Genomic DNA, 20,427 nt, shown 5'->3' on the forward strand with positions numbered 1-20,427 from the left:
TGCTTCTTGTCCTGCCGTCAGGTGCTTTGGAGAATAGTTTGACTCCCCCCTCTTTTTTTTTTTTTGTGGCAGCCCACTTGATAAAAAGCATCCACGAAAGAGACCTAAAACAAGATGGATCATTGTTGGCTCAATTGGAAAAGGAAAGCTCAGGACCGTATTGGTTGGAAACATGCGGAAGAGGCCTTTATCCTGCAGTGGATAGACAATGGCTTGGATGATGATGATTAAGTACCAACGAAGTCGGTGAGGTTCATTCCTGAATAAACCCCCAATATAGGTTTGCACAGCTCGGCTGCAACCTTGCCTATGCATATTTGGGCATAAGTTCTTAATAGTGGAGCCAAGCGCGGGCAGAACTGCGCAGTGAGCGGGCATTCCCGAAAACCACAGCCTCCCCATGTTGCAACGAAATCGGGGCGCCGCATCTGCCCTCCACCGGTCCACGTCCGGCCAGGGCAAAGGGCGGAAACCTCCCGCCACCCTCCCTGCGCAGTAGCAGCCTCCAAGAAGCCACGTGCGCCTCAGCGTCGAAGCAGGGAGTGGCCCGGAGGTGGCGGCCGGCAGAGAAGGCGGGAGGAGGAGAGAAAGGAGGGACCGGGGACCGCGGCCTCGAGTTACCGCTCTCCGCACAGAGCTCGCCGCGGAGCATCAGCCGGACGCCGCATTGGGCTGCTATGGAGGGCGCCAGAGCCCGCCTTGGCTTCCAGCACAGCCGCTGCCCGTGAATTGTCTCTCTCTCTCTCTCTCCTCTCCCCCCTCCAGCGCTCGCGGGGCGCTCTTTTCAGCGAGGTGAGTCCACCCATCGTGGAGGGTGGGTGGGTGGGAGATGGAGCGCCCCTTGTCCGCAGCCACTTGGCGGCCCCTTTTGGCGGCTCAGGAGCCGGAACGCGGCAACTCCGGATGGCTTCTCCATGCGAGACCTTTGGGGGCGGGGGGGCGGGAGAGGAGGCTCTCCTCGAAAATAAATTGGGGCGGGGGTGGAATTACTAATCAGTGTCTCGCGCTGGGAAAACATCTCAACACCGGGGGGTTCGGGATTTTTTATGCATGCCATCCTGAAGTTCCCCCCCCCTTTTTTTTTTTTCTTCAACGAGTAAAGGACATTTATTTTTCTTCCTTGGCTTTTGCGTTTCCTCTCTCAAGGCGGCGGCGGGGAGGTGGTGGTGGTGGTGGGGCGGCCACCCGGAGGAAACCTGGCTCCTCTTTGGCCTTTGCCCAACCTCGCCCCCCTCAGCCTTGGCTGTTCTTGGGAGCCGGGAAGCCGTCTCCCCTTTATCGCCTCGAGCCGTGCCTCTCGTCTCCCCCAACCGCCTGACGTGCCACAAAACGAGCGGCCCGTTATTTCTCCCAGGAGAAATGCATCTCTCCGCTTGCGCGTTGTTGCTCCGTTTGGGCGGACTCCGTGGCTCCCTGGAGGAAAACTTTTCAACAACGACCGGTCCCTCGTCGTAGTTAACTTTTTTTCCCCTAGACTCCGCTTTCAGCGAGGGAAGGAAACGGCGGCTGGGGCGGGGGGGGTGGGGAGAAAGGACGAGGGTGGCGGCCACCTCTTTTGCTGAGGCTGGGGACGGCGCGGGACGTTTCCCGCCGCTGCCGACGACGCGTCTTTGCCGGCAGAAGCGACGGAGGCAGAAGTGGAAGCCGAAAAAGTTGCAGTTTCAGGGCCGGCAACCGCGCTAGAAGGGGATAGGAAGGAGTGGAAAAGTTGCAATGCGTAGCTTTAGTTTCGGGCGGGCTGATTTGTACTCGGCTCAATATGACGCCTTCGTAATCTCGCTTCCTTACTGTATACCTCTGGGCGGCTGTGGCTGATGGGAGAGGTACTCCAATGTCGGATGGGTTACACAGGATCTAAGAGAACAATGAGTTATGTAAAGCACTCCTCTTGATATAATCCACTATATCTATATATCTCCATATCTCTATATCTATATGTGTGTGTGTGTATGTGTGTGTGTATATATATGTTAAAGATGAAAATAGAAGTGCTGCCAACTCATATTGAATAGTTATTGTCATTCCTGGGACTGGGAAAAGGGGGAAAATGGAATTATTAGGGCAATGTTAAATAGCTCTCACATTTCCAGCGACTGTAGCGAGACAGAAATAGGAAATATTAACTAGCCAATGGAAAACTTTTGGATTCTATTTTTCCTCATCCTCAGCTAATGTTTGGGGTTTATGGGAACTGAAGTCCAGTATCATCGCAAAGGCCTTATATTATGCTTCTTGCTTTTCCCAAGGATGTAGTGGAAATTATGATAAAGCGGGACTTCAGGAGTGGTGGAAAATTTACTGTGCAACTGTCCTGCCTTCTTCATTTAAAATTATAACCTTACAGTTAATCTGGTAATAAAACTCAATTATCTATTTTGAATAGGCATGCAAAGGATTGTGCTTTTGGAACATTTCATTCCAACACTCCATTGCAGTCTTTTAACTGTTGTTTACAAACTAAGATAACCGTATCTAAGAGGTAAGCCATCACTTTATTTATGCGGTTTCCTAATTTGTGAGAAATACTACCCTAATGAATAGATGGATGTGACTGAGTGAATGAAAAGCCTTGAGGTAACCAAGTCTGATTGTTTTCCTTTCACTTAAAAAATAGTTTCTTGACCTATGTAATGGAGTTTTGTTTTTATTCTTGTTGATATGAGATGGGTGTTGGCTGCCAGCTTTTCTTTATCGTTTGTAAATCCATTAAGAAAACTGAGCATACTGTAAAAGCTCCCATATGCACGCTAATGTTTTATTCCTTTTGGAAGGCAAGCTTACTTCATGTTGTAAAACAAAAGATTTTGAATTTTCAATTTAGGACATATGTTTTTGATAGGCTTATTGGCAGGTTTCAATTTTTATAACTCACTGGAACGCAATAGAAAAGGCTAGTAGGGCAGCGTTTTATGGGTATTTTATCTGTTTTGCGGGGCAGGATAGTGAGGACATTTGGATTTTTTTTCAAATCGTTACAGAGAAAAAACTGGACCACCAAATGACTCCCTGGATGAACACAGCCATCACAATTGTCAGTTTTTCCCTTATTCTGTATGGACCTACCTGATTGTAAGATTCAAAATTGGAGGAAGTGGGACTGCTGGATTTTCACCTTGCAGCTCAAGAGTCAGTAGACTCCCAGATGAAGTTCAGGAAAAAGAGCCTTTTGAAGGATGAGCCTGCAATTCTGGAACAGTCAAGTAACCAGCCTCTCCTCTTGCAGAAGCACAGCAGTCTACTGAGTCACCTGAAGTAGACTCTGAACCCAAAAAGATTCTCACACATGTAGAAAGGTCAGGTGAGTGCAGCCACTCCTCATTTAGCAGCAACTATTCACAAATATGATGGTAATAAGGGGGGGAAAAATCCATTATGACCAATGCATTCATTTACGGCCAAATTTTGTGAGCCTGACAACAAAAGTCTTCAGTATAAAACTGATTCAGGCCGCAGCACCACCCAGGAGAGGGTTCTACTTAACTAATTAAGGTCAGGGACCTGAGTTGGTTAGCTTGTAATTAACACTTTTTAGGGAGAAAAGCAGCTCAGGAAGAGATAGCTTGTCTAAGCAGTTGACTCTGCCCTGCGAGGGGACAAAAACAGGTTCAGGCACAGGAAACTCTGTGAGATAACTTTGTATGAATCAGACGGCAGCAACCAGTGATCTTTGCAGCATCTCTCTCTCTCTCTCTCAGACACGTCAGACATGTGTTCATATAGTGACCATTTTGCTGAATGAGCAAATTGTTAGAACAGATAGCGGACACTAAATGAGAGGGTGCAGTTGTTCAGTAAGCCAAGAAATCTCATTGGCTTAATGAAGAAAGAGGCATGACACAGAGAAATGGACACATGCTATAAAAGAGAGCTTTTTTGAGAGTCAGACTTCTGTAGGTAAATAATTTTCCAGCCTTGGACTTGACTTTCTGATTGTCTGCTCCTTTTGATTCTGTAACTGTTCTGTGAACTAGTACAAGACTCCACTCAGGTCTGATGCCTTGGTGTTAGATTTGCCTGCATGGGAATTCTGGCTTTTGATGTAGGGTGGCTATTCTTCTCATCTTCCTATACTGGCTTTTCTTCTTAACTTCCTATATTGCCACCATAAAAACTTCTTTTTTATTTGTTAGCACAGGACACACTTTAACGATCCTATCTGTCTTTCCAACAAACTCCCAGCTCCCTTTTAATCTTTTTTCTCTCCTCTCCTCTCCTCTTCCCTCTTCCTTTCTTTTCTGGGCAAGCTTCTAAATATAGCAGTGGACTGTATCTACCTATCACAATGATTTCCTATGTTGCTTCTGAGCCCTATGAAAAACTATTAAAAACTTTTTTGTTTTTTTAAAAAGTCTCATTTTTTTTCTCAGCACAGGAGCAGAAACTTAGTAGGCACCAAGAGAGATGTTTGGTCTCATTGCAGTGTATATCACAGAACTCTATTTAGTTTTCTTATTGCTATTTTATTGGGCATCAAGGACTTGGTTTGATTTCATACTTCCTTAGTGGCAGCATCCGTTGCAATTAAGTAAGTGTTAGATGCGAAAGACCAGGTTCACAAGAGAAGGTCCAAAGAAGCTGATTTATTGCTAAAAGCCTTTGGACTGAAATCTTACTTAACAATTGGCACCTGGTTAGAGTTAGATAAGAGTTACCGGCACTCCAGGGGGTTGCACTTAGTTTGCTTGTGGCTACATAGGGATTCTAGGCTGATTCCTCTTTTCACCCTGCCACCAGATTCTGCCATTCCTTCTCCTATATTAACACATGCATCAGAGTGTCTCATGCAACATAAGGAAGCTTAGGGAAAGAAGCTGACATTCTGTGACATTGATTAGGCTGGCCATGCTTCAGCTCCTGGGAAACTTGCAGTATTCTCTTTATAGACTAACATTGGTCATTCATCTTTTTTTTTTTTAATTTGATTTATATGCCGCCCTTCTCCGGAGACTCAGGGCGGCTTACAATGCGTTAAGCAATAGCCTTCATACTTTTGTATATTTATACAAAGTCAGCTTATTGCCCCCACAAACTGGGTCCTCATTTCACCTACCTTAGAAAGGATGGAAGGCTGAATCAACCTTGAGCCTTGGAGAGATTCGAACCAGCAGTAAATTGCAGGCAGCTGTGTTAATAACAGGGTGTGTAGACCACTGTACTATCAAGGCTCTTTATCTCAAGGATCTTATTTACTATCAGTCTTTTACAATAAACAATAGACAAATTCATTTGTATTGACACATCCAGAGCTGGAAGATGAAGCTATATTTGGTTTTAAAAACTAGTTTGTGGGCCTATTTAGGATTGGAAACATAGCTCTTTTAAGCACCTGTGGTTTGTGAATCATTTCCTTTTTTTTCTGTTGTTTTTAATCAGTCAGAACACACTGATGTTTCTTCCTGCTTTTCCGTTCAGTTTATTGTAGCTTGTGTACAATTATTTTTCTACTCGAGGTGGAGCAAAGTAATTGTCTTATATGAAAACTAACTTTTATTTATTTTTATCCTGCCTTTATTATTATTTTAATAAGTAACTCAAGGCAGTGAATACTCTTTCCCCCTTCTAACTTCCCCACAACTATGATGTGAGGTGGGTTGGGCTGAGAGAGAATGATTGGCCCAAAATCACCCAGCCGGCTTTCATGCCTAAGGCAGGACGAGAAGAATTCAGTCTTTTGGTTTTCAGCCTGGTGCCTTAACCACTAGACCAAACTGGCTCACATTTCAGTTAGTGTTAATTTCCCCTGAAGTCCTTGGTTTCAGATAGAGTTTTTTCAACTTCAGGCAGAAATGCCAGCAGCTGAATCAGTTGCATAGTACACTGTTCTGAAATGGGGTTCTTTCTTACAGGTGTAGGAGAGATTGGGGGGAACCTGAGAGAGGAAAGGAAGGCATAGCCACCCAGGTTTCAGTTGACAGTTTCTCTCAAACTACAACTCACCCCAGGTGAAGAGAAATCTGTGAAGATGTTGCTGAAAAGATTCAAAAAGTCTTTATTGCAGTTACTGTATTTTTTGCACTATAAGATGCTCCAGACCATAAGATGCACCTAGCTTTTGGGGAGGAAAACAAGAAAAAAAAACCTGCCTCTGCCTCCCAGCATCCATCAGTCTTCATCTGGCTAGCGTCCTTGCAGCAAACAGGCTGGACAGCTTCGCAGCCTGATTTAGCACAAGCAGCTGATTGGTGATTGGATTGGCCTCCAGGAGTTCTGCCGATCAGCTGTTCCAAGGTGTGGGGATCGCTGCCGCCTATCGCTGTCTCCATGCGTCCTGTTTTCAGCCCCCACGTGTCCTGTTTTCAGCCTCCGTGCGCTCCGTTTTTGGCCTCTGCGCGTCCTGTTTTCAGCCCATTCCAGGGAGCAGGAATCACCGCCAGCAGTGAACAGCGGTGGTGGCGGCAGTACCTGCCGCCTGGAACAAGCCGAAAACAGGATGTGCGGACGCCAAAAATGGGATGTGCGGAGGCTGAAAACGGCCCGCGGGTGGGGGCTGGCAGGTGGGCGGGACTTCGGCAACATTCGCTCTATATGATGCACAGACATCTCCACCCACTTTTGGTGAGGGGAAAGTGTGTCTTATGGACTAAAAAATACGGTAATTCAGTATACATGAGGCTGAGAAATAGTTATTAACAGTTTTCAAGATTCTGTACTTTCCCCAAGATATTTTACAGATAGTATCTTGACTCATGACAGTTATGGTCCCTGCCAATTATGGTTATAAATTGTGATGGTTGTAAAGTGAATCATTATATAACCAACCCAATTTTACAATGTTGGGGTTTTTTTTGGGAAATGGTCATTAAGTGAATGTGGGATGCTGCAAATGGCTGTAAATGCAGGCTGTTTGCCAAGCACCCAAATTGTGGTCATGTGTTATGTTGGAACTTTGGAATGGGGTCATAAGTACCTTTTGTACAGTTAATCTTCAAGTTACAACCAATTGCTCAGTGACTTGTAAATTGAGGACTAGCTGTGCAAAATTCTGTGCATTCTTGTATTCTTAGTCTTGCTCTGCTCTGTGGGGTTTGGCAAGGTTTTGTGTCTGTTTTACAACATGTTTTCATTGTCACCCCTTTGGATCTTCCTTCACAGAAACACAAAAAGAATATCTTATTGTTAAGGAGGAAGCTGGCAAAGCAGGAAATAGGATGTCTTGGAACAGGGATGTCTGCTTTATAAATAATTTGGGGATGGTCAAAACAGAAAAGCCCCCCACCTATTCCCAAGAGTAGCTATGTGTCTTTTCAACAAAGTTGCAAGAAAGAAATCCAGGGTTTAAACATACCTATAAAAAGAAGTAGATCTAGTGGTGGATTGCTACCAATTCGCCCCAGATCGGGCGAACGGGTAGTGGCAGCGGTGGGAGGCTCCGCCCAGCTGCCTGAGGAAGGCACTGTGCGCACGCGTGCCCAAGAGCAAACCAGTAGCAAACTAAATTGAAACTAAATTGAAACCCACTACTGAGTAGATTCTTAAACTTTGTAGACTGTAGTCCTTATTATTCTCTCCATGTTTCATCATTTGCCTTTGTGAAAATTTCAAGGCGGCATTTTTAATTCTTAGACGAAAAATGTATTACCGTGGCTTGGATAAAAGCCTGACATCTATGAATTTCTGCAGGTTATTCCTATTTATGCCGGGGGGGGGGGGAGAACTGGTGTGAAAGTGTGATTCCAGTGTAGCTTTTGCTGATAGCTCCATGAATAAATATTTACTGAATTTTAGTGAGATCCAAATTTGGAGGGAATGTCTCATTAGCTGAATTTTGCATAACCCTTACATCCTACAAGAGAAGTTTGTAAAGGCCCATTTTACATTGGTCACAACATCCTATACTCACCTGATCGCCATTTGACACCTTCACAAGGCTTCCAAAAAAGCAAAAACCACAGGGAATACAGCAAGAAGTCACAAGTTGCAGTCACATGACATTGTACTTAATGTCACTTTAATAACCACAGCAGAACTGACATTGTAGTTGAGTGTGACATTGTAGTTGAAAGTCACAAGACTTTCCCTCTACAATCGCACAACAGTTCCAATTAGAGTCTGTAACTGTGGCTATATGTTTATTACCAGGATAATTTTTTTAAAGAAACTGTGAAAGGTAATGAGGTTTTACCAACAGTGATATCCAAAGCTATAAAGATGATAGTTTCACCCCCATCTCATAAATGTAGAGACAAATTTTACATTTTCTCTCCATTGAGGCTATCTAAAACAGTGGCCTCCAACCTTTCTGGTGCCAGGGACCAGGGTGGATTTGATTTAAATCGAGTTGATTTAAATCACGATTTAAATCGAGTTGATTTAAATCACAATTTAAATCATGATTTAAATCACAATTTAAATCATGATTTAAATCACTAGTAAAAAGGCTTGATTTAAATCAACTCGATTTAAATCATAATTTTTAAAGAGCAACTGTCCTCTCTGCTACTCCTTTGACCCACTGTTGACTCACTGATAGTCCCAGTGTTGCAGAATATACAGCCTCATGCTACCTAACTAAGCTCCATTTCATGCTGAATAAACTAAATTATTTATGTATCTTAAATAGAAAACTATCTTAGATAGATTTTTACCCCAAAAGTTTTTTATTAAAATAAATTCAAAAAAAATAAAAAAATTCCGATTTAAATAAAAAAAATCCATTTTTTAAAAATTTTTTTTAAAAAAACATTGATTTTTATTCACCCTGCCAGGGACTGATTTTGGAAGAAAAATTGTCTTCCTCACAGACTGGGGGTGGGGAGAGGAGGAGGAAAATGATTTCACGTGCAATCTAGATCCTACACATGTGCAGATAAAGCTTCACTGCTTTCACAGACCAGTTCCTAACAAGCCATGGACTGGTACTGGTCCATAGCCCGGGGGATTGGGGATCCCTATTCTAAGAGACTGAGAACCTGGTGATATATGTGCATCTACCCAGTAGTTTGGTTCAGGACAGAAATTAAGATCCACTTCAAAAATATTTCCAATTCTGGTTTGGAAGCAAGCAATAATTGTTTTGGCTGACTTGCATTGCTCAAGCAAGAGAGGGAGTAAGAATAAAGGATCTGTGTGAGGTCCTGGCACATTTTTACTTCCCAGGATACACATTATGTAGTTGGAAGAATAAGATAGTTGTACATAACCTCTGTCATTCATTATATTCTGCCAACTAGGTTGGAACTGTGCATGGAGATACTTTGGACCATTTGAATCAGCCTAAATGCAGATAGTCATTGACTTAAAACTGCAGTGGAGTCCAGAAGTTTCATCATATGTCATGACAGTTGTAAGACAAGGCACTCTGACTGACCTGATTTTATGACATTTTTTGTGGCAGTTGTAAAGCAAACACCATGGTTGTTAAGTGAATCCATTGTCTGCGGTGGTGTTTCTTGCTGGAAACCAGAAGTAAAACTAGTTACTGGCAAAAAAAGAAAGAAGAAGTAATAATCATAAATCGTGGTCATGCGATCATGGGATGCTGCAATGTTTATAAATGCAGGCTGGTTCCTGAGTGCCCAAAATGCAATCATGTGACTGCATCGGGGGATGGCCATCATCAAACTTCAAATATAGGTTGTGAGTACCTTTTGGGGGTCCATTGGACCTAAGCAACCAGACGCAAGTCAAGGACTGCCTGTAGTTCAAAGTATTCCACTTGAACCACAAGTATGAGTAACTATTTTGGGTTTTTGCTGAACAGACAGGGAATCAAATTTTCTCTTCACTGGAAGTGTGCATGATGATACATCAAAAGGCTTCTTTCCGTAGCTTATCTTTAGCTTTTGGTTATGACTTCTGGTAATATAATATTCTGGAAGGGCATTGATTGCCATTTCTTTTGTGACTTTGTTAGTGTGGTAAGTCTGCATATAATGACAAAAGTGAATCCTTTTAAGTCAAGTATTTCAGCAGTTTAATTTTAGACAAAATAGTACATGATAAAGATAAATTGTTACGGGAAGCAGTTCTGTTCCAATATTAGGATGCGGGAATGACAATCTTCTCTGTGTGTTATGGGTGGGAGGATTAAGACTTACATTTTGACTGGCTGCTTATTCTTGATCAAAAAACATTTTACTTGGAATACTTTCCACAAAAAAGCCGGAGGAGTAGAAGTATAATTCTGTTGTAAGCCGAGGTAGTGCTCGACTTACAACAGTTTGTTTAGTGACCATTCGAAGTTACAACAGCACTGAAAAAGTTACTTATGACCATTTTTCACACTTAACGACCATTGCAGCATCCCCATGGTCCTGTGATCAGAATTCAGACGCTTAGCAACCCACTCATATTTATGACAGTTACAGTGTCCCAGGGTCATGTGATCACCTTTTACAATCTGACAAGCAAAGTCAATGGGAAAGCCAGATTCATTTAACAACTGTTTATCAATTTAACAAGTGCAGTGATTCACTTAACAACTGTGGCAAGAAAGGTCATTAGATGGGGTAAAACTCAACAAATCCCTCACTTAGCAACAGAAATTTTGGGTACAAATGTGGTTGTAAGTTGAGGACTATCTGTGCATATATCTGGGAATACAAAGAACAGTGTGAGTTGCTTCTGAGTAAAATACACATGAGGGATTTCCAGAGTGAGGTTCCATTTCTGTCCCTTAGCCAAGTATCTCCAGTAACATGATGTTTTGAAATATGTAAATAGAATTAATAAAATGGGACTGAACTCAAAAATATTTAAGTAAATTAGGTTTGGCGTGTGTATCTGTGTAATATGTGCATACATATGCATACATTTTATTAAATTATGAGTCAATGTTGCTTGGAATATTTTCCATGGTTAAATATTTTGCCAGAGACAGTATCTAGCATTAACTACCTTTGTACCTTACTATTTCAATTCTATTTTTCCACAAATATTTAAGACTGTTTACATTGAGCATAAGTACTTAATTTTGACGATCTTCTTTGAAAAGAATAGCTTAAATTGATATTGTTTTCATCCTCTGTCTAGTTAGAGCAGTCTTGACTGTATGCCACATTCTGTTCCTGTTTGTTGAATTAGGTTATATGAGATGCTTGGAATGAAAGCATCTTTAAGTTGAAAGCAGAAGTTATAAAAGATATTTAATAGAGAAAACCAATGAGTAACTACCATACATGGCCTCCATCCCCTGTTCAGTGAGGTATTCTCTCAGGACAGAGGGAACCTTCTCTGGGTTAGAGCTTCAAATTCTTGAAGGAAGTGATGCACTCTTTCATGATGAGAAAAACCTTATAACCTTGTAACAATACAACCCTATTTACAGTGGTGGAATTCAATTTTTTTTACTACGGGTTCTGTGGGTGTGACTGGCATGGCTTGGTGGGCGTGGCAGGGGAAGGATACTGCAAAATCTCCATTCCCATCCCACTCCAGGAGAAGGATATTGCAAAATCTCCATTCCCATCTCACTCTGGGGCCAGCCAGAGGTAGTATTTGCCGGTTCTCTGAAATACTAAAAATTTCCTCTATCAGTTCTCCAGAACCTGTCAGAACCTGCTGAATTTCACCCCTGCCTATTTATAACTCCAGTCACTGAATGGATTGAAGACCTGATTACGATTGCAATCTATGAGCGAATTGGCTATAGATACAGATTTTGTATGGACAAGTATAATGAAATTTGGAACTCATTTATACAAAGTACGGTAGGCTAAAAGAAAGATAGTTTTATAAATGTATTGGAAATTAACATCTATGCACTTGGATAATATTTACATTGAATAAGTATATTATTATTAACACTCAATTGCTATAAATATATATTCTTTGCTTCTTTTTTTTTCATTTTTAAGTACCTTTTATGTGTAGTTTTAATATTTGCATTATAGCTATCTTTCTGCTTTGTTTTCATTTTCTGTTTCTTTTAAAACAATTTAAAAAAATACACTCCTATCTATATGGGCTGGGAAATAAATCCCACCATATCAAATATAAGCTACTGTATTAAGATCCATATTCAGGGACATGCATTTTAGGAATGCAATCAATAAGGGTGTTTTGCTAACCAATAGCACTGATACTCACAATAGGTTATTCTGCTTAGTAGATGGGGATTCATCTTTTTCTGATAGCTGTGACATAGTTGGTCTTGGCAGAGTGTCCAGAACAAGATGATGTTTATCTCCATTAACTTTTTCTATCAACTTGCTAGAAAACTACTTTAAATTATAGCAGTATGCTAAACTTCAGTCTTCTTAATTTGTTGTGTATTTTAAACAAATTCTGATCTATCCCTGCATTTGTTTTCTCTCTGTTTTAATGTTTAAAATATTAAAACAAAAACAGCCTATAAACCTATTGTAAACAATACATATATTAAAAAGAATAAAACATAACTTTGGGCATGGTTTGAAATATTCCCAGTATGTGTTTTAATTATCTACAGCTTTATGAGATGTTGCATACTGAATTGTAGAAAAATAATAGGTTGAAGGTACTTAGCACTAAATTCATAACAATATTGTTTGTTTCTCATTCATCTCTTGCCTCCAACTGACACGAGTGTCTGTCCTGTTTCATTTGTGGATCTGCATTGGAAATCATTTCTGATTCCTCATGTTTTAACTCTGCAGTACTCTACCTTCTAAGAGTTAAGATAGAGGAACTGAATGAAAGGAGAGATCAAACATCTGTTGATTGGATTTTGACATATCTTGTTCTTTAAAACTTGTTATTGTGGTTGTAAACAACGGTTTATGGCTTACCATATTATTTGAATCCAGACAATTGTAGTCAAACCATGGTAAATATAGTCCCAGTTTAGTGTGATGCACAAAGCCCATGTAATATATTATTTGAAATACAAAGCTCTAAAATATTATGAAGTATGGAGAAAATTGTAGCAATTGCTTTTATTAAACACGCTGTTTACGGCCTCCGAAGGGCCTCTAGGGGGGTGGGGAAGGCTGTTTTTGCCCTCCCCAGGCTCCTAGAAAGGCTCTGGAGCCTGGGGAGAGCGAAAAATGGGTCTACTGGGCACACTGTGCCATTGCGTGCCAAAAGAAGAGGGAGCATGGGGCGGGGCAAATAGAATTATGGATGTGGGCACACGTGTGTGTGACACCCCCCCCCCCCGCACTCACACCGCTTTTGGCCCGCAATGGCAAAAAGGTTAGCCATCACTGCCCTATACCATTTCAGACAAATGACTATCCGGTCTTTTCTTAAAAACCCCCCAGAGATGAAGCCTCCCCCAACTCCTGAAGTCAAGCTGTTCAACTGGTTAATTGTTGTCACCGTTAGGAAGTTTCTCCTTAATTCCAGGTTGCTTCTCTCCTTGATTAATTTCCATCCATTGTTTCTTGTCCCAGCCTGGTATCTGCAGTTTTGTTGCAACTACAGTCCTAGAATTTTGCTTGTAAATAATTGCAGACATTGTAATTTAAACTTATTTGAAGAGCAGCAAATTGGGTGTAGAGGTTAAGATATTAAATGAGGAGACCAAGGTTCAATTCCTACTTAACTATGGAATTTACCAAACAACTTTGAAAAGCTTATTACGATCTTTCAGCTCAGTTGCTTTCTAGATTTGTTATTGTAAAGCTGAAATAATAACAAACATGATGCTCACTCTTGCTACAGCTTTATGCATTTTCTATGCATGAGTTCATTCTAACTGAGTTGGACTTACTTCTGAGCACAAATAGGATCACACTCTGGAGTCTAAATTTCTTTTAAAGAAAATAAATGCCTAAGATGCATTGGATGCCTGAAGAAATATTTATTAATCCATGTGTGTAAAGGGCTGCTGAAAAATGCTACAGGCAATTTGTAAAAGGGCAGACATAAGGTAGAATGTATCCTTTATATAAAAACCCATATTTCAGGAAATCAATCGTACCCCTCCTTAGCTTCCTGTGATCTTAAATTAACATTTCTTACAAGGAAAGGTCTTGATAAGAAGACCTTTTGATTTTGAAATATGCCAGTTAAATTGCATCTTTAGAGGATAGTGTCTGGACAAATCAGCTAGATGTATAATTTGTTTAATTTCCAATTCAGTTCATTGCTTGCAACTAATTTGGGTATTTGTTATCATGAGCAGGCATTATGATATAATTTTAAGGACTTCAGTTGGAGAAATCTGTATATTACTCTTGGTCGATAGAAATTTTATTAGTGACCTGGCTTTATTCAGTGACCCTGGATGCAGGACACAGAGTAGTGTCTCCTCCACAGAGGAATTCATGGCTAGCATGCAACTGACCCAAAGTTACCTGTGGCCTAACAAATGATTTAGGGGAAGTGTCACACTTTGGACCTAGTTTTTATCTTTTGGCAGTGACAATGTGATCGGTAGCTAGGCAATATGTGAACTCGAGACAGAAAAAAAATGAAATCTTGATTTTGGGATTTGCTGTTTAGATTACTTTGATGCCATGGAAATGGCTAATATTTACTAAATATGCAAAAGTAAAAAGTAGAGGCTATAATTTTACTTTGTATTCTACTGAGCTGAAAAAAGTTGGAAATCAATACTTTTTTCCCCTTTCTCCTATACTTCTTCTTTCTCTGACTTTCTCTTTCATTTTCCTATTATGTTTATTTTCATTTGTATTAAAATATTTTTTTTAATCTCTGGGCTACCTAGAATTACCTATATGAAATTGCAGATGGGCAATAAATATATGCATGGTATGTTACACCTATTGCCTCCTAGTAATCTTCATAATAGCTTTGAGTGAGAGGTAGATTATTGTGAGAGGTGATGATGCCCTGTCTGATTTTAAATGCAAATTTGAATTTGGGAATCCTTAATTCTAGTCTAGTTCTGTTTTCTTTTTAATATGTTTCTCCATGAGTCTTGATAATCTAAAATGATTCTTTGTAATTTATGGCATCCTGAATATGCCATTGGCTAATGCAGAGAATGAAACAAATATTGTCAAGTACTTAAATGTTTCTGGCTTTCATACTAATTTTTTATGTGCAAGGTTTCTCTGATGTTTGTATTGTATAAGGTAATACTTCATGTTTAAAAGGAAATACCCAAATTAGCAAATTGCCCTGATGATGTGGTCTGGTTGAAAAATTGTTCAAACATTTGATGTGAAAATAACATGTGATGTCACTGGAATATTCTAGAATCCTTGGGGAATGCTTTGCTCTGCGGGCCAAATGTGATGTGCCATGAGCCTTTGCGATATTCAGATGCTACTGAGATTAGAGATGTTTCTTTTTGGTGTTCTGGGAGGGGAAATTTGGCCTGTTGTCTTAAAAGTGAATAATTTGAGGTATTAAGCTGATCTTTAAACAATTTTTGTAAAGCTTTCCAGTTTTTCCAACAACAGTTTTTTGTATTTTAAGCATTTATAGATATGTCATTTAATGTTGATGTTTTTAAACTGTGGAATGTTCTAGTTATGATAAACAAAAATGGGTTGCTCATCAAATATATGACAAGTTGGCAAAAAACACACAAATCTGTAAAACAAGATGGCCTTGCCAGCATTTGTCATCCTGCTCTGAACAGAAAGTACTTGCAAAACCTAACACTGTTTCTTACATTCATCATCCCACAGAGCTCCTTCAATCATAATAGATAGTATTATTTGGCTCTACTGTAGAATGAGCCAGAATTTCTAAAGAGAGAAAAGAAGAATGACCATTTTGCTAAATCAAGCAGATCCAGAAATTAAATTGTGTTAGATTAATAGTTAACAAGAGGAAATTTCAATTGAAAACAAGAAGTAAACAGTAAGTAAGTAATTGCGAACAAGAAATAATGGTTTTACTTTTTCCAGCCAAAATAGTTAACAAATAAATAACTAGTAGTTATTTAGAGTTAGTAAATAATACAATTTACAAGGTAACAATGCTCATCCTTGATTTATATGTCATCTCATTAGCTATTGGTGCTATCATTTTAAATTCACTTGAAACATTGTAATCCTTGACTGTCACGCATGTTTTACTGTATAGATCAAATCCATAAATTTCAAAACAACTCTGGATTCCATAATTAAGATAAATGATTTTTAAGACTAATACAGGAAGCCATTCTGAGTGCTGTTTTCCTAGTGACTTTTCCAGATGACACTGTGAATTATAAATTAATATGCACATTACAGTAAAGTGAGCTTGTTTTGTATTAATAAAAAACAGGGGAGTACTGTGATGTAACAATAATTATATTGGCTGGTTCATTGTTGCCTGACACCTTAGCATTATATAGCATTTGTAGGGCATCCTGAAAGAAATGCGAGCATTTGATTTGACATGCAACTTCTGAAAAATAAACCATGTACTGAGACAAAGAAATATTTGTATTTGTATTTAATGAACATTTTCCTACAGAACATCACTTTTCTTGCTTATTACAGTAAATGGTTCTTCCTTGTCTTAAAAATAAATCTAGAGAGGAGCAAAGGTGATCTGAGTGGAAAATAAAATTTACATCTCAAGAAGCAACATGGATGTTTACTTCAAGCTGTAATCTAGCTATGTGCCTTTTAGTAACTGATTCTATACGTTTCTAAGAATGTAGCTCATTTTCATACTAGTGGTTTATAGTGTTTTCACAGCACCACCCAAACATTATTGAAATGATATAAAGCCTGGCTTCACTGCTGTTGTTTTGGCACAATAGTTGAACAATTGTAGGAGATGCTCTAAATCCCTAGTGTGGAAATGACCTTTGTGTTAGCCAACAATGTGATTATTAATCTATCTGTTCAAAAGTAAGATTGATTGTAATACTAAACTGATTAGAGATGATTTGGTTAGGGAAGGCAGAGTTGGGATAGGCAATAAAAAGTATGTTTGGGCACAAATACTTTACCGTATAGTTTTTGTATAAATGGGAAGTCCAGAAATTCCAGCGACATTTTATTCTTGCTGGAGTATGTCCTACCTATCTTTTATATGTAGTGTAAACTAAAAAGAATAAATGCTTTAACAATGTTCATCCCAAAGTGTATCGCTAAATGTCTATGGAGATTCTCAGTCATCCAGGTCATGGTTGTCCCAAAGGTGCTTTTTCAAAAGGCAACTGGACTATCTGTTTTTTCTTTGAAAACGTTTCACTTCGCATCCAAAAAATTTCTTCAGCTCTGTTGAAGTTTAACAGCGTTGTTACATTTCTATTTAAAGTAATTGACTCCATTTAGCTTTCAAATGCACAGAATAATCCACCAGTCCTTCAAAACAATGAATAATGTGGTGTTTCTATTACCAGACCACACTATTTCAGATTGCTTCTATGCAGACCTATCATGATTCACACACAGTAGACAGAAAAAGTAGACAATAAAAATCTCTCGGCTTTTCCTTCACATTCTGTTTCTTCGTTAAGAAAGAACATTTTGTCATGTAATCTCCTCAACCTGCGGCCTAGAGTCAAAATCCCAAAGAACAAAGTACTCCATTTATGGGTTTAATTATGCCCCCTGATATTATGTGGAATCATAACTTTGGTGTGGATTCAAAAATTTCCACTTCATCGAATTAGCAACTATCCCCAAATGATTTTCTGAAATCTATTCAGGCATTAAGCCAGAAGTGATGGCTTTGCAGATCCTTTAGGGAAGCTTGCATATATAACTCTTTATGTACAAATGGTGTACTATGCTCTGGGTATACAAATTTGACAGAGTGCTCATGAAGTGGCCAACAGTTTGTATTATGTCCCCATGCAATGATTTTTTGTGTGTGTTGTACAAAATTTACATTTTCCTGAAAAAATGGCATAATGGGATCCATTGCACAAAATTTCCACAGTCTTCAACAGGTACTCCTCGACTTATGACTACAGTTGAGCCCAAAATTTATGTTGCTAAGTGAGATATTTGTTAAGTGAGTTCTGTCCCATTTTACAACCTTTCTTGAAGTCTTTAAGTGAATCACTGCAGTTGTTAAGTTAGTAATACAGTTATTAAGTGAATCTGGCTTCCCCATTGACTTTGCTTGTCAGAAGGTCGCAAAAGGTGATCACGTGACCTGGGACACTGAAGCCTTCGAAAATCTAACTCAGTTGACAAACACCTGAATTTTGATCATGTGATGGTCATAAGTGTGAAAAAGTGTAAAAAATTTCAGTACCATTGTAATTTTGAACAGTCAGTAAATGAACTGCTGTAAATCAAGGATTACCTGTAGTTGTACAATAACTGCATGAATTATTGGGTGTGATTGCAAAATAACCCACTTCTAAGTCCTTTCCAAATCTTGATGCAGTATTTCAGGACTTTGAGCTGATGGAAAATTGTTTATCTCAGGAGAAAGAGAAAAGGGGGATTGTGACAATTTTAACAGTCACGCAAGATCAGATGTAATGAGAATGGGAGTTTCAGAGTAAAGGCAAGAGTAGCAAACTATAGTTTAGTAAATTTTTGATCAACCAAGATCCCAGTGTATCTCACACGTATACAGTGGTACTGTGGGCAACCCCACAGAAATTTAAATCCATTTTTCGGCCAGTTCTAGCCAAAATGGTATAATATAGTATAATGACTATATATAAGAGCTGAGGCTGCAGAGGCAGAAACCAGTGGTTTATGGGCTTCAGATTGGCTCTAATATCTCATCCATCTTCTCAAGCCATCAAGTACCCTGTCACTTTACAAAGTGGGAAAAAGAATCATAGGTGAATAGATAGCTAGGCCTCTGATTTCTTTGCACTGCAGTATTACTCATTTATTGTGGTTGTGTTTTTGTCTGCAATAAAGAGACTACTCTAGCTAAATTGTGTCCGGGAGTTTTCTGCCAAGTCTAGCTGAAAGCCGAATTAAGGATTAAATGCCTGGAACCTGAGATTTACTGCTGAGCCTGATAGTTGAACTCATCTGAAAGAATTCTATAGCAGTACTGTGGTCACAAAAAGAAAATACATATAAAGGAATTGTTAATAATGCAGGTTAGCATAAAGCAAACTGAGGATGCATAGGTTTTAACTTGAATTTAGTGCCATTGCTAGAAATTTGTTTTTCATACAACCGCTTTCTCTTATTCTGTGTTCTTCCTGATCAACTTTTTAACTACAACTCAACCTATTTCAATCTCAAACCCTCATCCAGGAGTGATTCCTGAGTTGCCAATGTGCAGTAGGTAAATGAATTAACTTACAATATATCCTGGTGCATAGGCCCTCTCAATCTTTTGAAACTCAAAATATACTTTCATTATTCAAGGAATGCCATCTGTACTACCAACTTCATAGCTTTTCTTTATTTATGTGACAAAGACCAATTGGGGGGAAAAACAGAATTCAAAGATAAAACTCTTTTAGAATCAAGATAGATATGTGTGTGCAGGAGTTCCTCATTACTCATCTCCATTTGAGTACTATGTCCTGACTTAAGCCTACTTCCAGGCCTTTAATTACCAAACATTAACCATGTTTGTGCTTCTGTTTACTCCGTTGGAGAGTGGACTGTAATGTCATCTTGGAAAAAATTACCATATGAAGATTCAGGTTAATTAGGACAGAAGCAACGTTTGTACTATAAAAGATCCTGCTGCTTTTCTATATAGCTTATTCTGTCAGAAGACATGATGAGATTTACAAGTGGGTAAAAAAACATCGGTTTATATATAATCTAATTTTATCTGTACCAAAGTTTTTTAGGCTGGTAGATTTTAAAATAACAGCTCAGGATACAATATAGGAAGACTGAAAGCAAAGCTAGAAGAAATTATGTTTGTTTCTTGATGAGCATAAACCACTATAATTTGTGCATTTCTTGGGTGGAGTCTAAGATTTACTTTTGGGGAGTGGGATTGGAGACTAAGAAATGAATAATTCTTTCTGAGTATATGAATTCCTTTCTCTTGAATGTCCACACATAGGGTCTAACCTACAATGTGGTTTATCTGATTGGCTTGGAATTTTGAATGCAAAGTTTGAAAAACATAATTTAAGACTTAGTACTCTGATCACAGACGGTTGTAGTTTATTCAAATTGTGGTTTAATGGTTAAAGAGAGAGAATGGGTCCCAAGCTTTTATTCTCTTGGCTCCCTTCCCTTTGCTCCTCCTAAGTCATCAGTCATATTTCCAAGAAACTCCCTTCCTTCCTTTCTAACTTAATTGACTGTCCTGTATGCTCTTGATTTGCCTTCTTCCCTTATAGCTGTTGGGCAAGAAGAGTCTGGGGCTTTCCTATTGCTGAGTTAAATTGCTATTCACTCATTTTTGAATTGGCAGAAAACAACGACCAAACAAATTTGCTACCCTGTTGTTGATCCTTATCTATGTAGCATTTATTACTTCTACTTTTGGCTTGCAACCAAAATGACTAATAGAACTCTTCCCAGTTGGGCTGGCACTTGATTCTGAAATGAGGTACTTCAGGCCGATCAGTGGAGTGAAAACACAATTTGGAATTTGTAAAAGTTAAGTAAGGAGTAGAAGAGGTTGATGGTGGAAGCCTAGTCAGACAGATTAGAATACAGATGTTCTGGTTACTGATTTGTTTATCTTGTCATT

General features: G+C 39.3%; 1 protein-coding gene across 5 annotated transcripts in view; it reads left to right on the plus strand.

Moving 5' to 3' along the window:
* Positions 1-500: 500 nt before the first annotated feature.
* The window catches only part of LRRC8C (leucine rich repeat containing 8 VRAC subunit C), a 30,095-nt gene continuing 10,168 nt past the window's right edge, over positions 501-20,427 (plus strand). Inside the window, exons 1-2 of one of the 5 annotated variants that reach the window (XM_034437180.3) lie at positions 505-792; positions 2,384-2,479. The gene's annotated coding sequence lies outside the window, so the exon portion shown is untranslated. Of the gene's footprint in view, positions 793-2,383; positions 2,480-2,978; positions 3,299-20,427 lie in introns of those variants that run through there. The other 4 variants (XM_087889923.1, XM_060690027.2, XM_060690028.2 and 1 more) reach the window with 4 other exon arrangements.

The sequence above is a fragment of the Pantherophis guttatus genome, chromosome 3, assembly GCF_059756535.1.
Source record: "Pantherophis guttatus breed Tessera chromosome 3, ASM5975653v1, whole genome shotgun sequence".
Classification (NCBI taxonomy): domain Eukaryota; kingdom Metazoa; phylum Chordata; class Lepidosauria; order Squamata; family Colubridae; genus Pantherophis; species Pantherophis guttatus.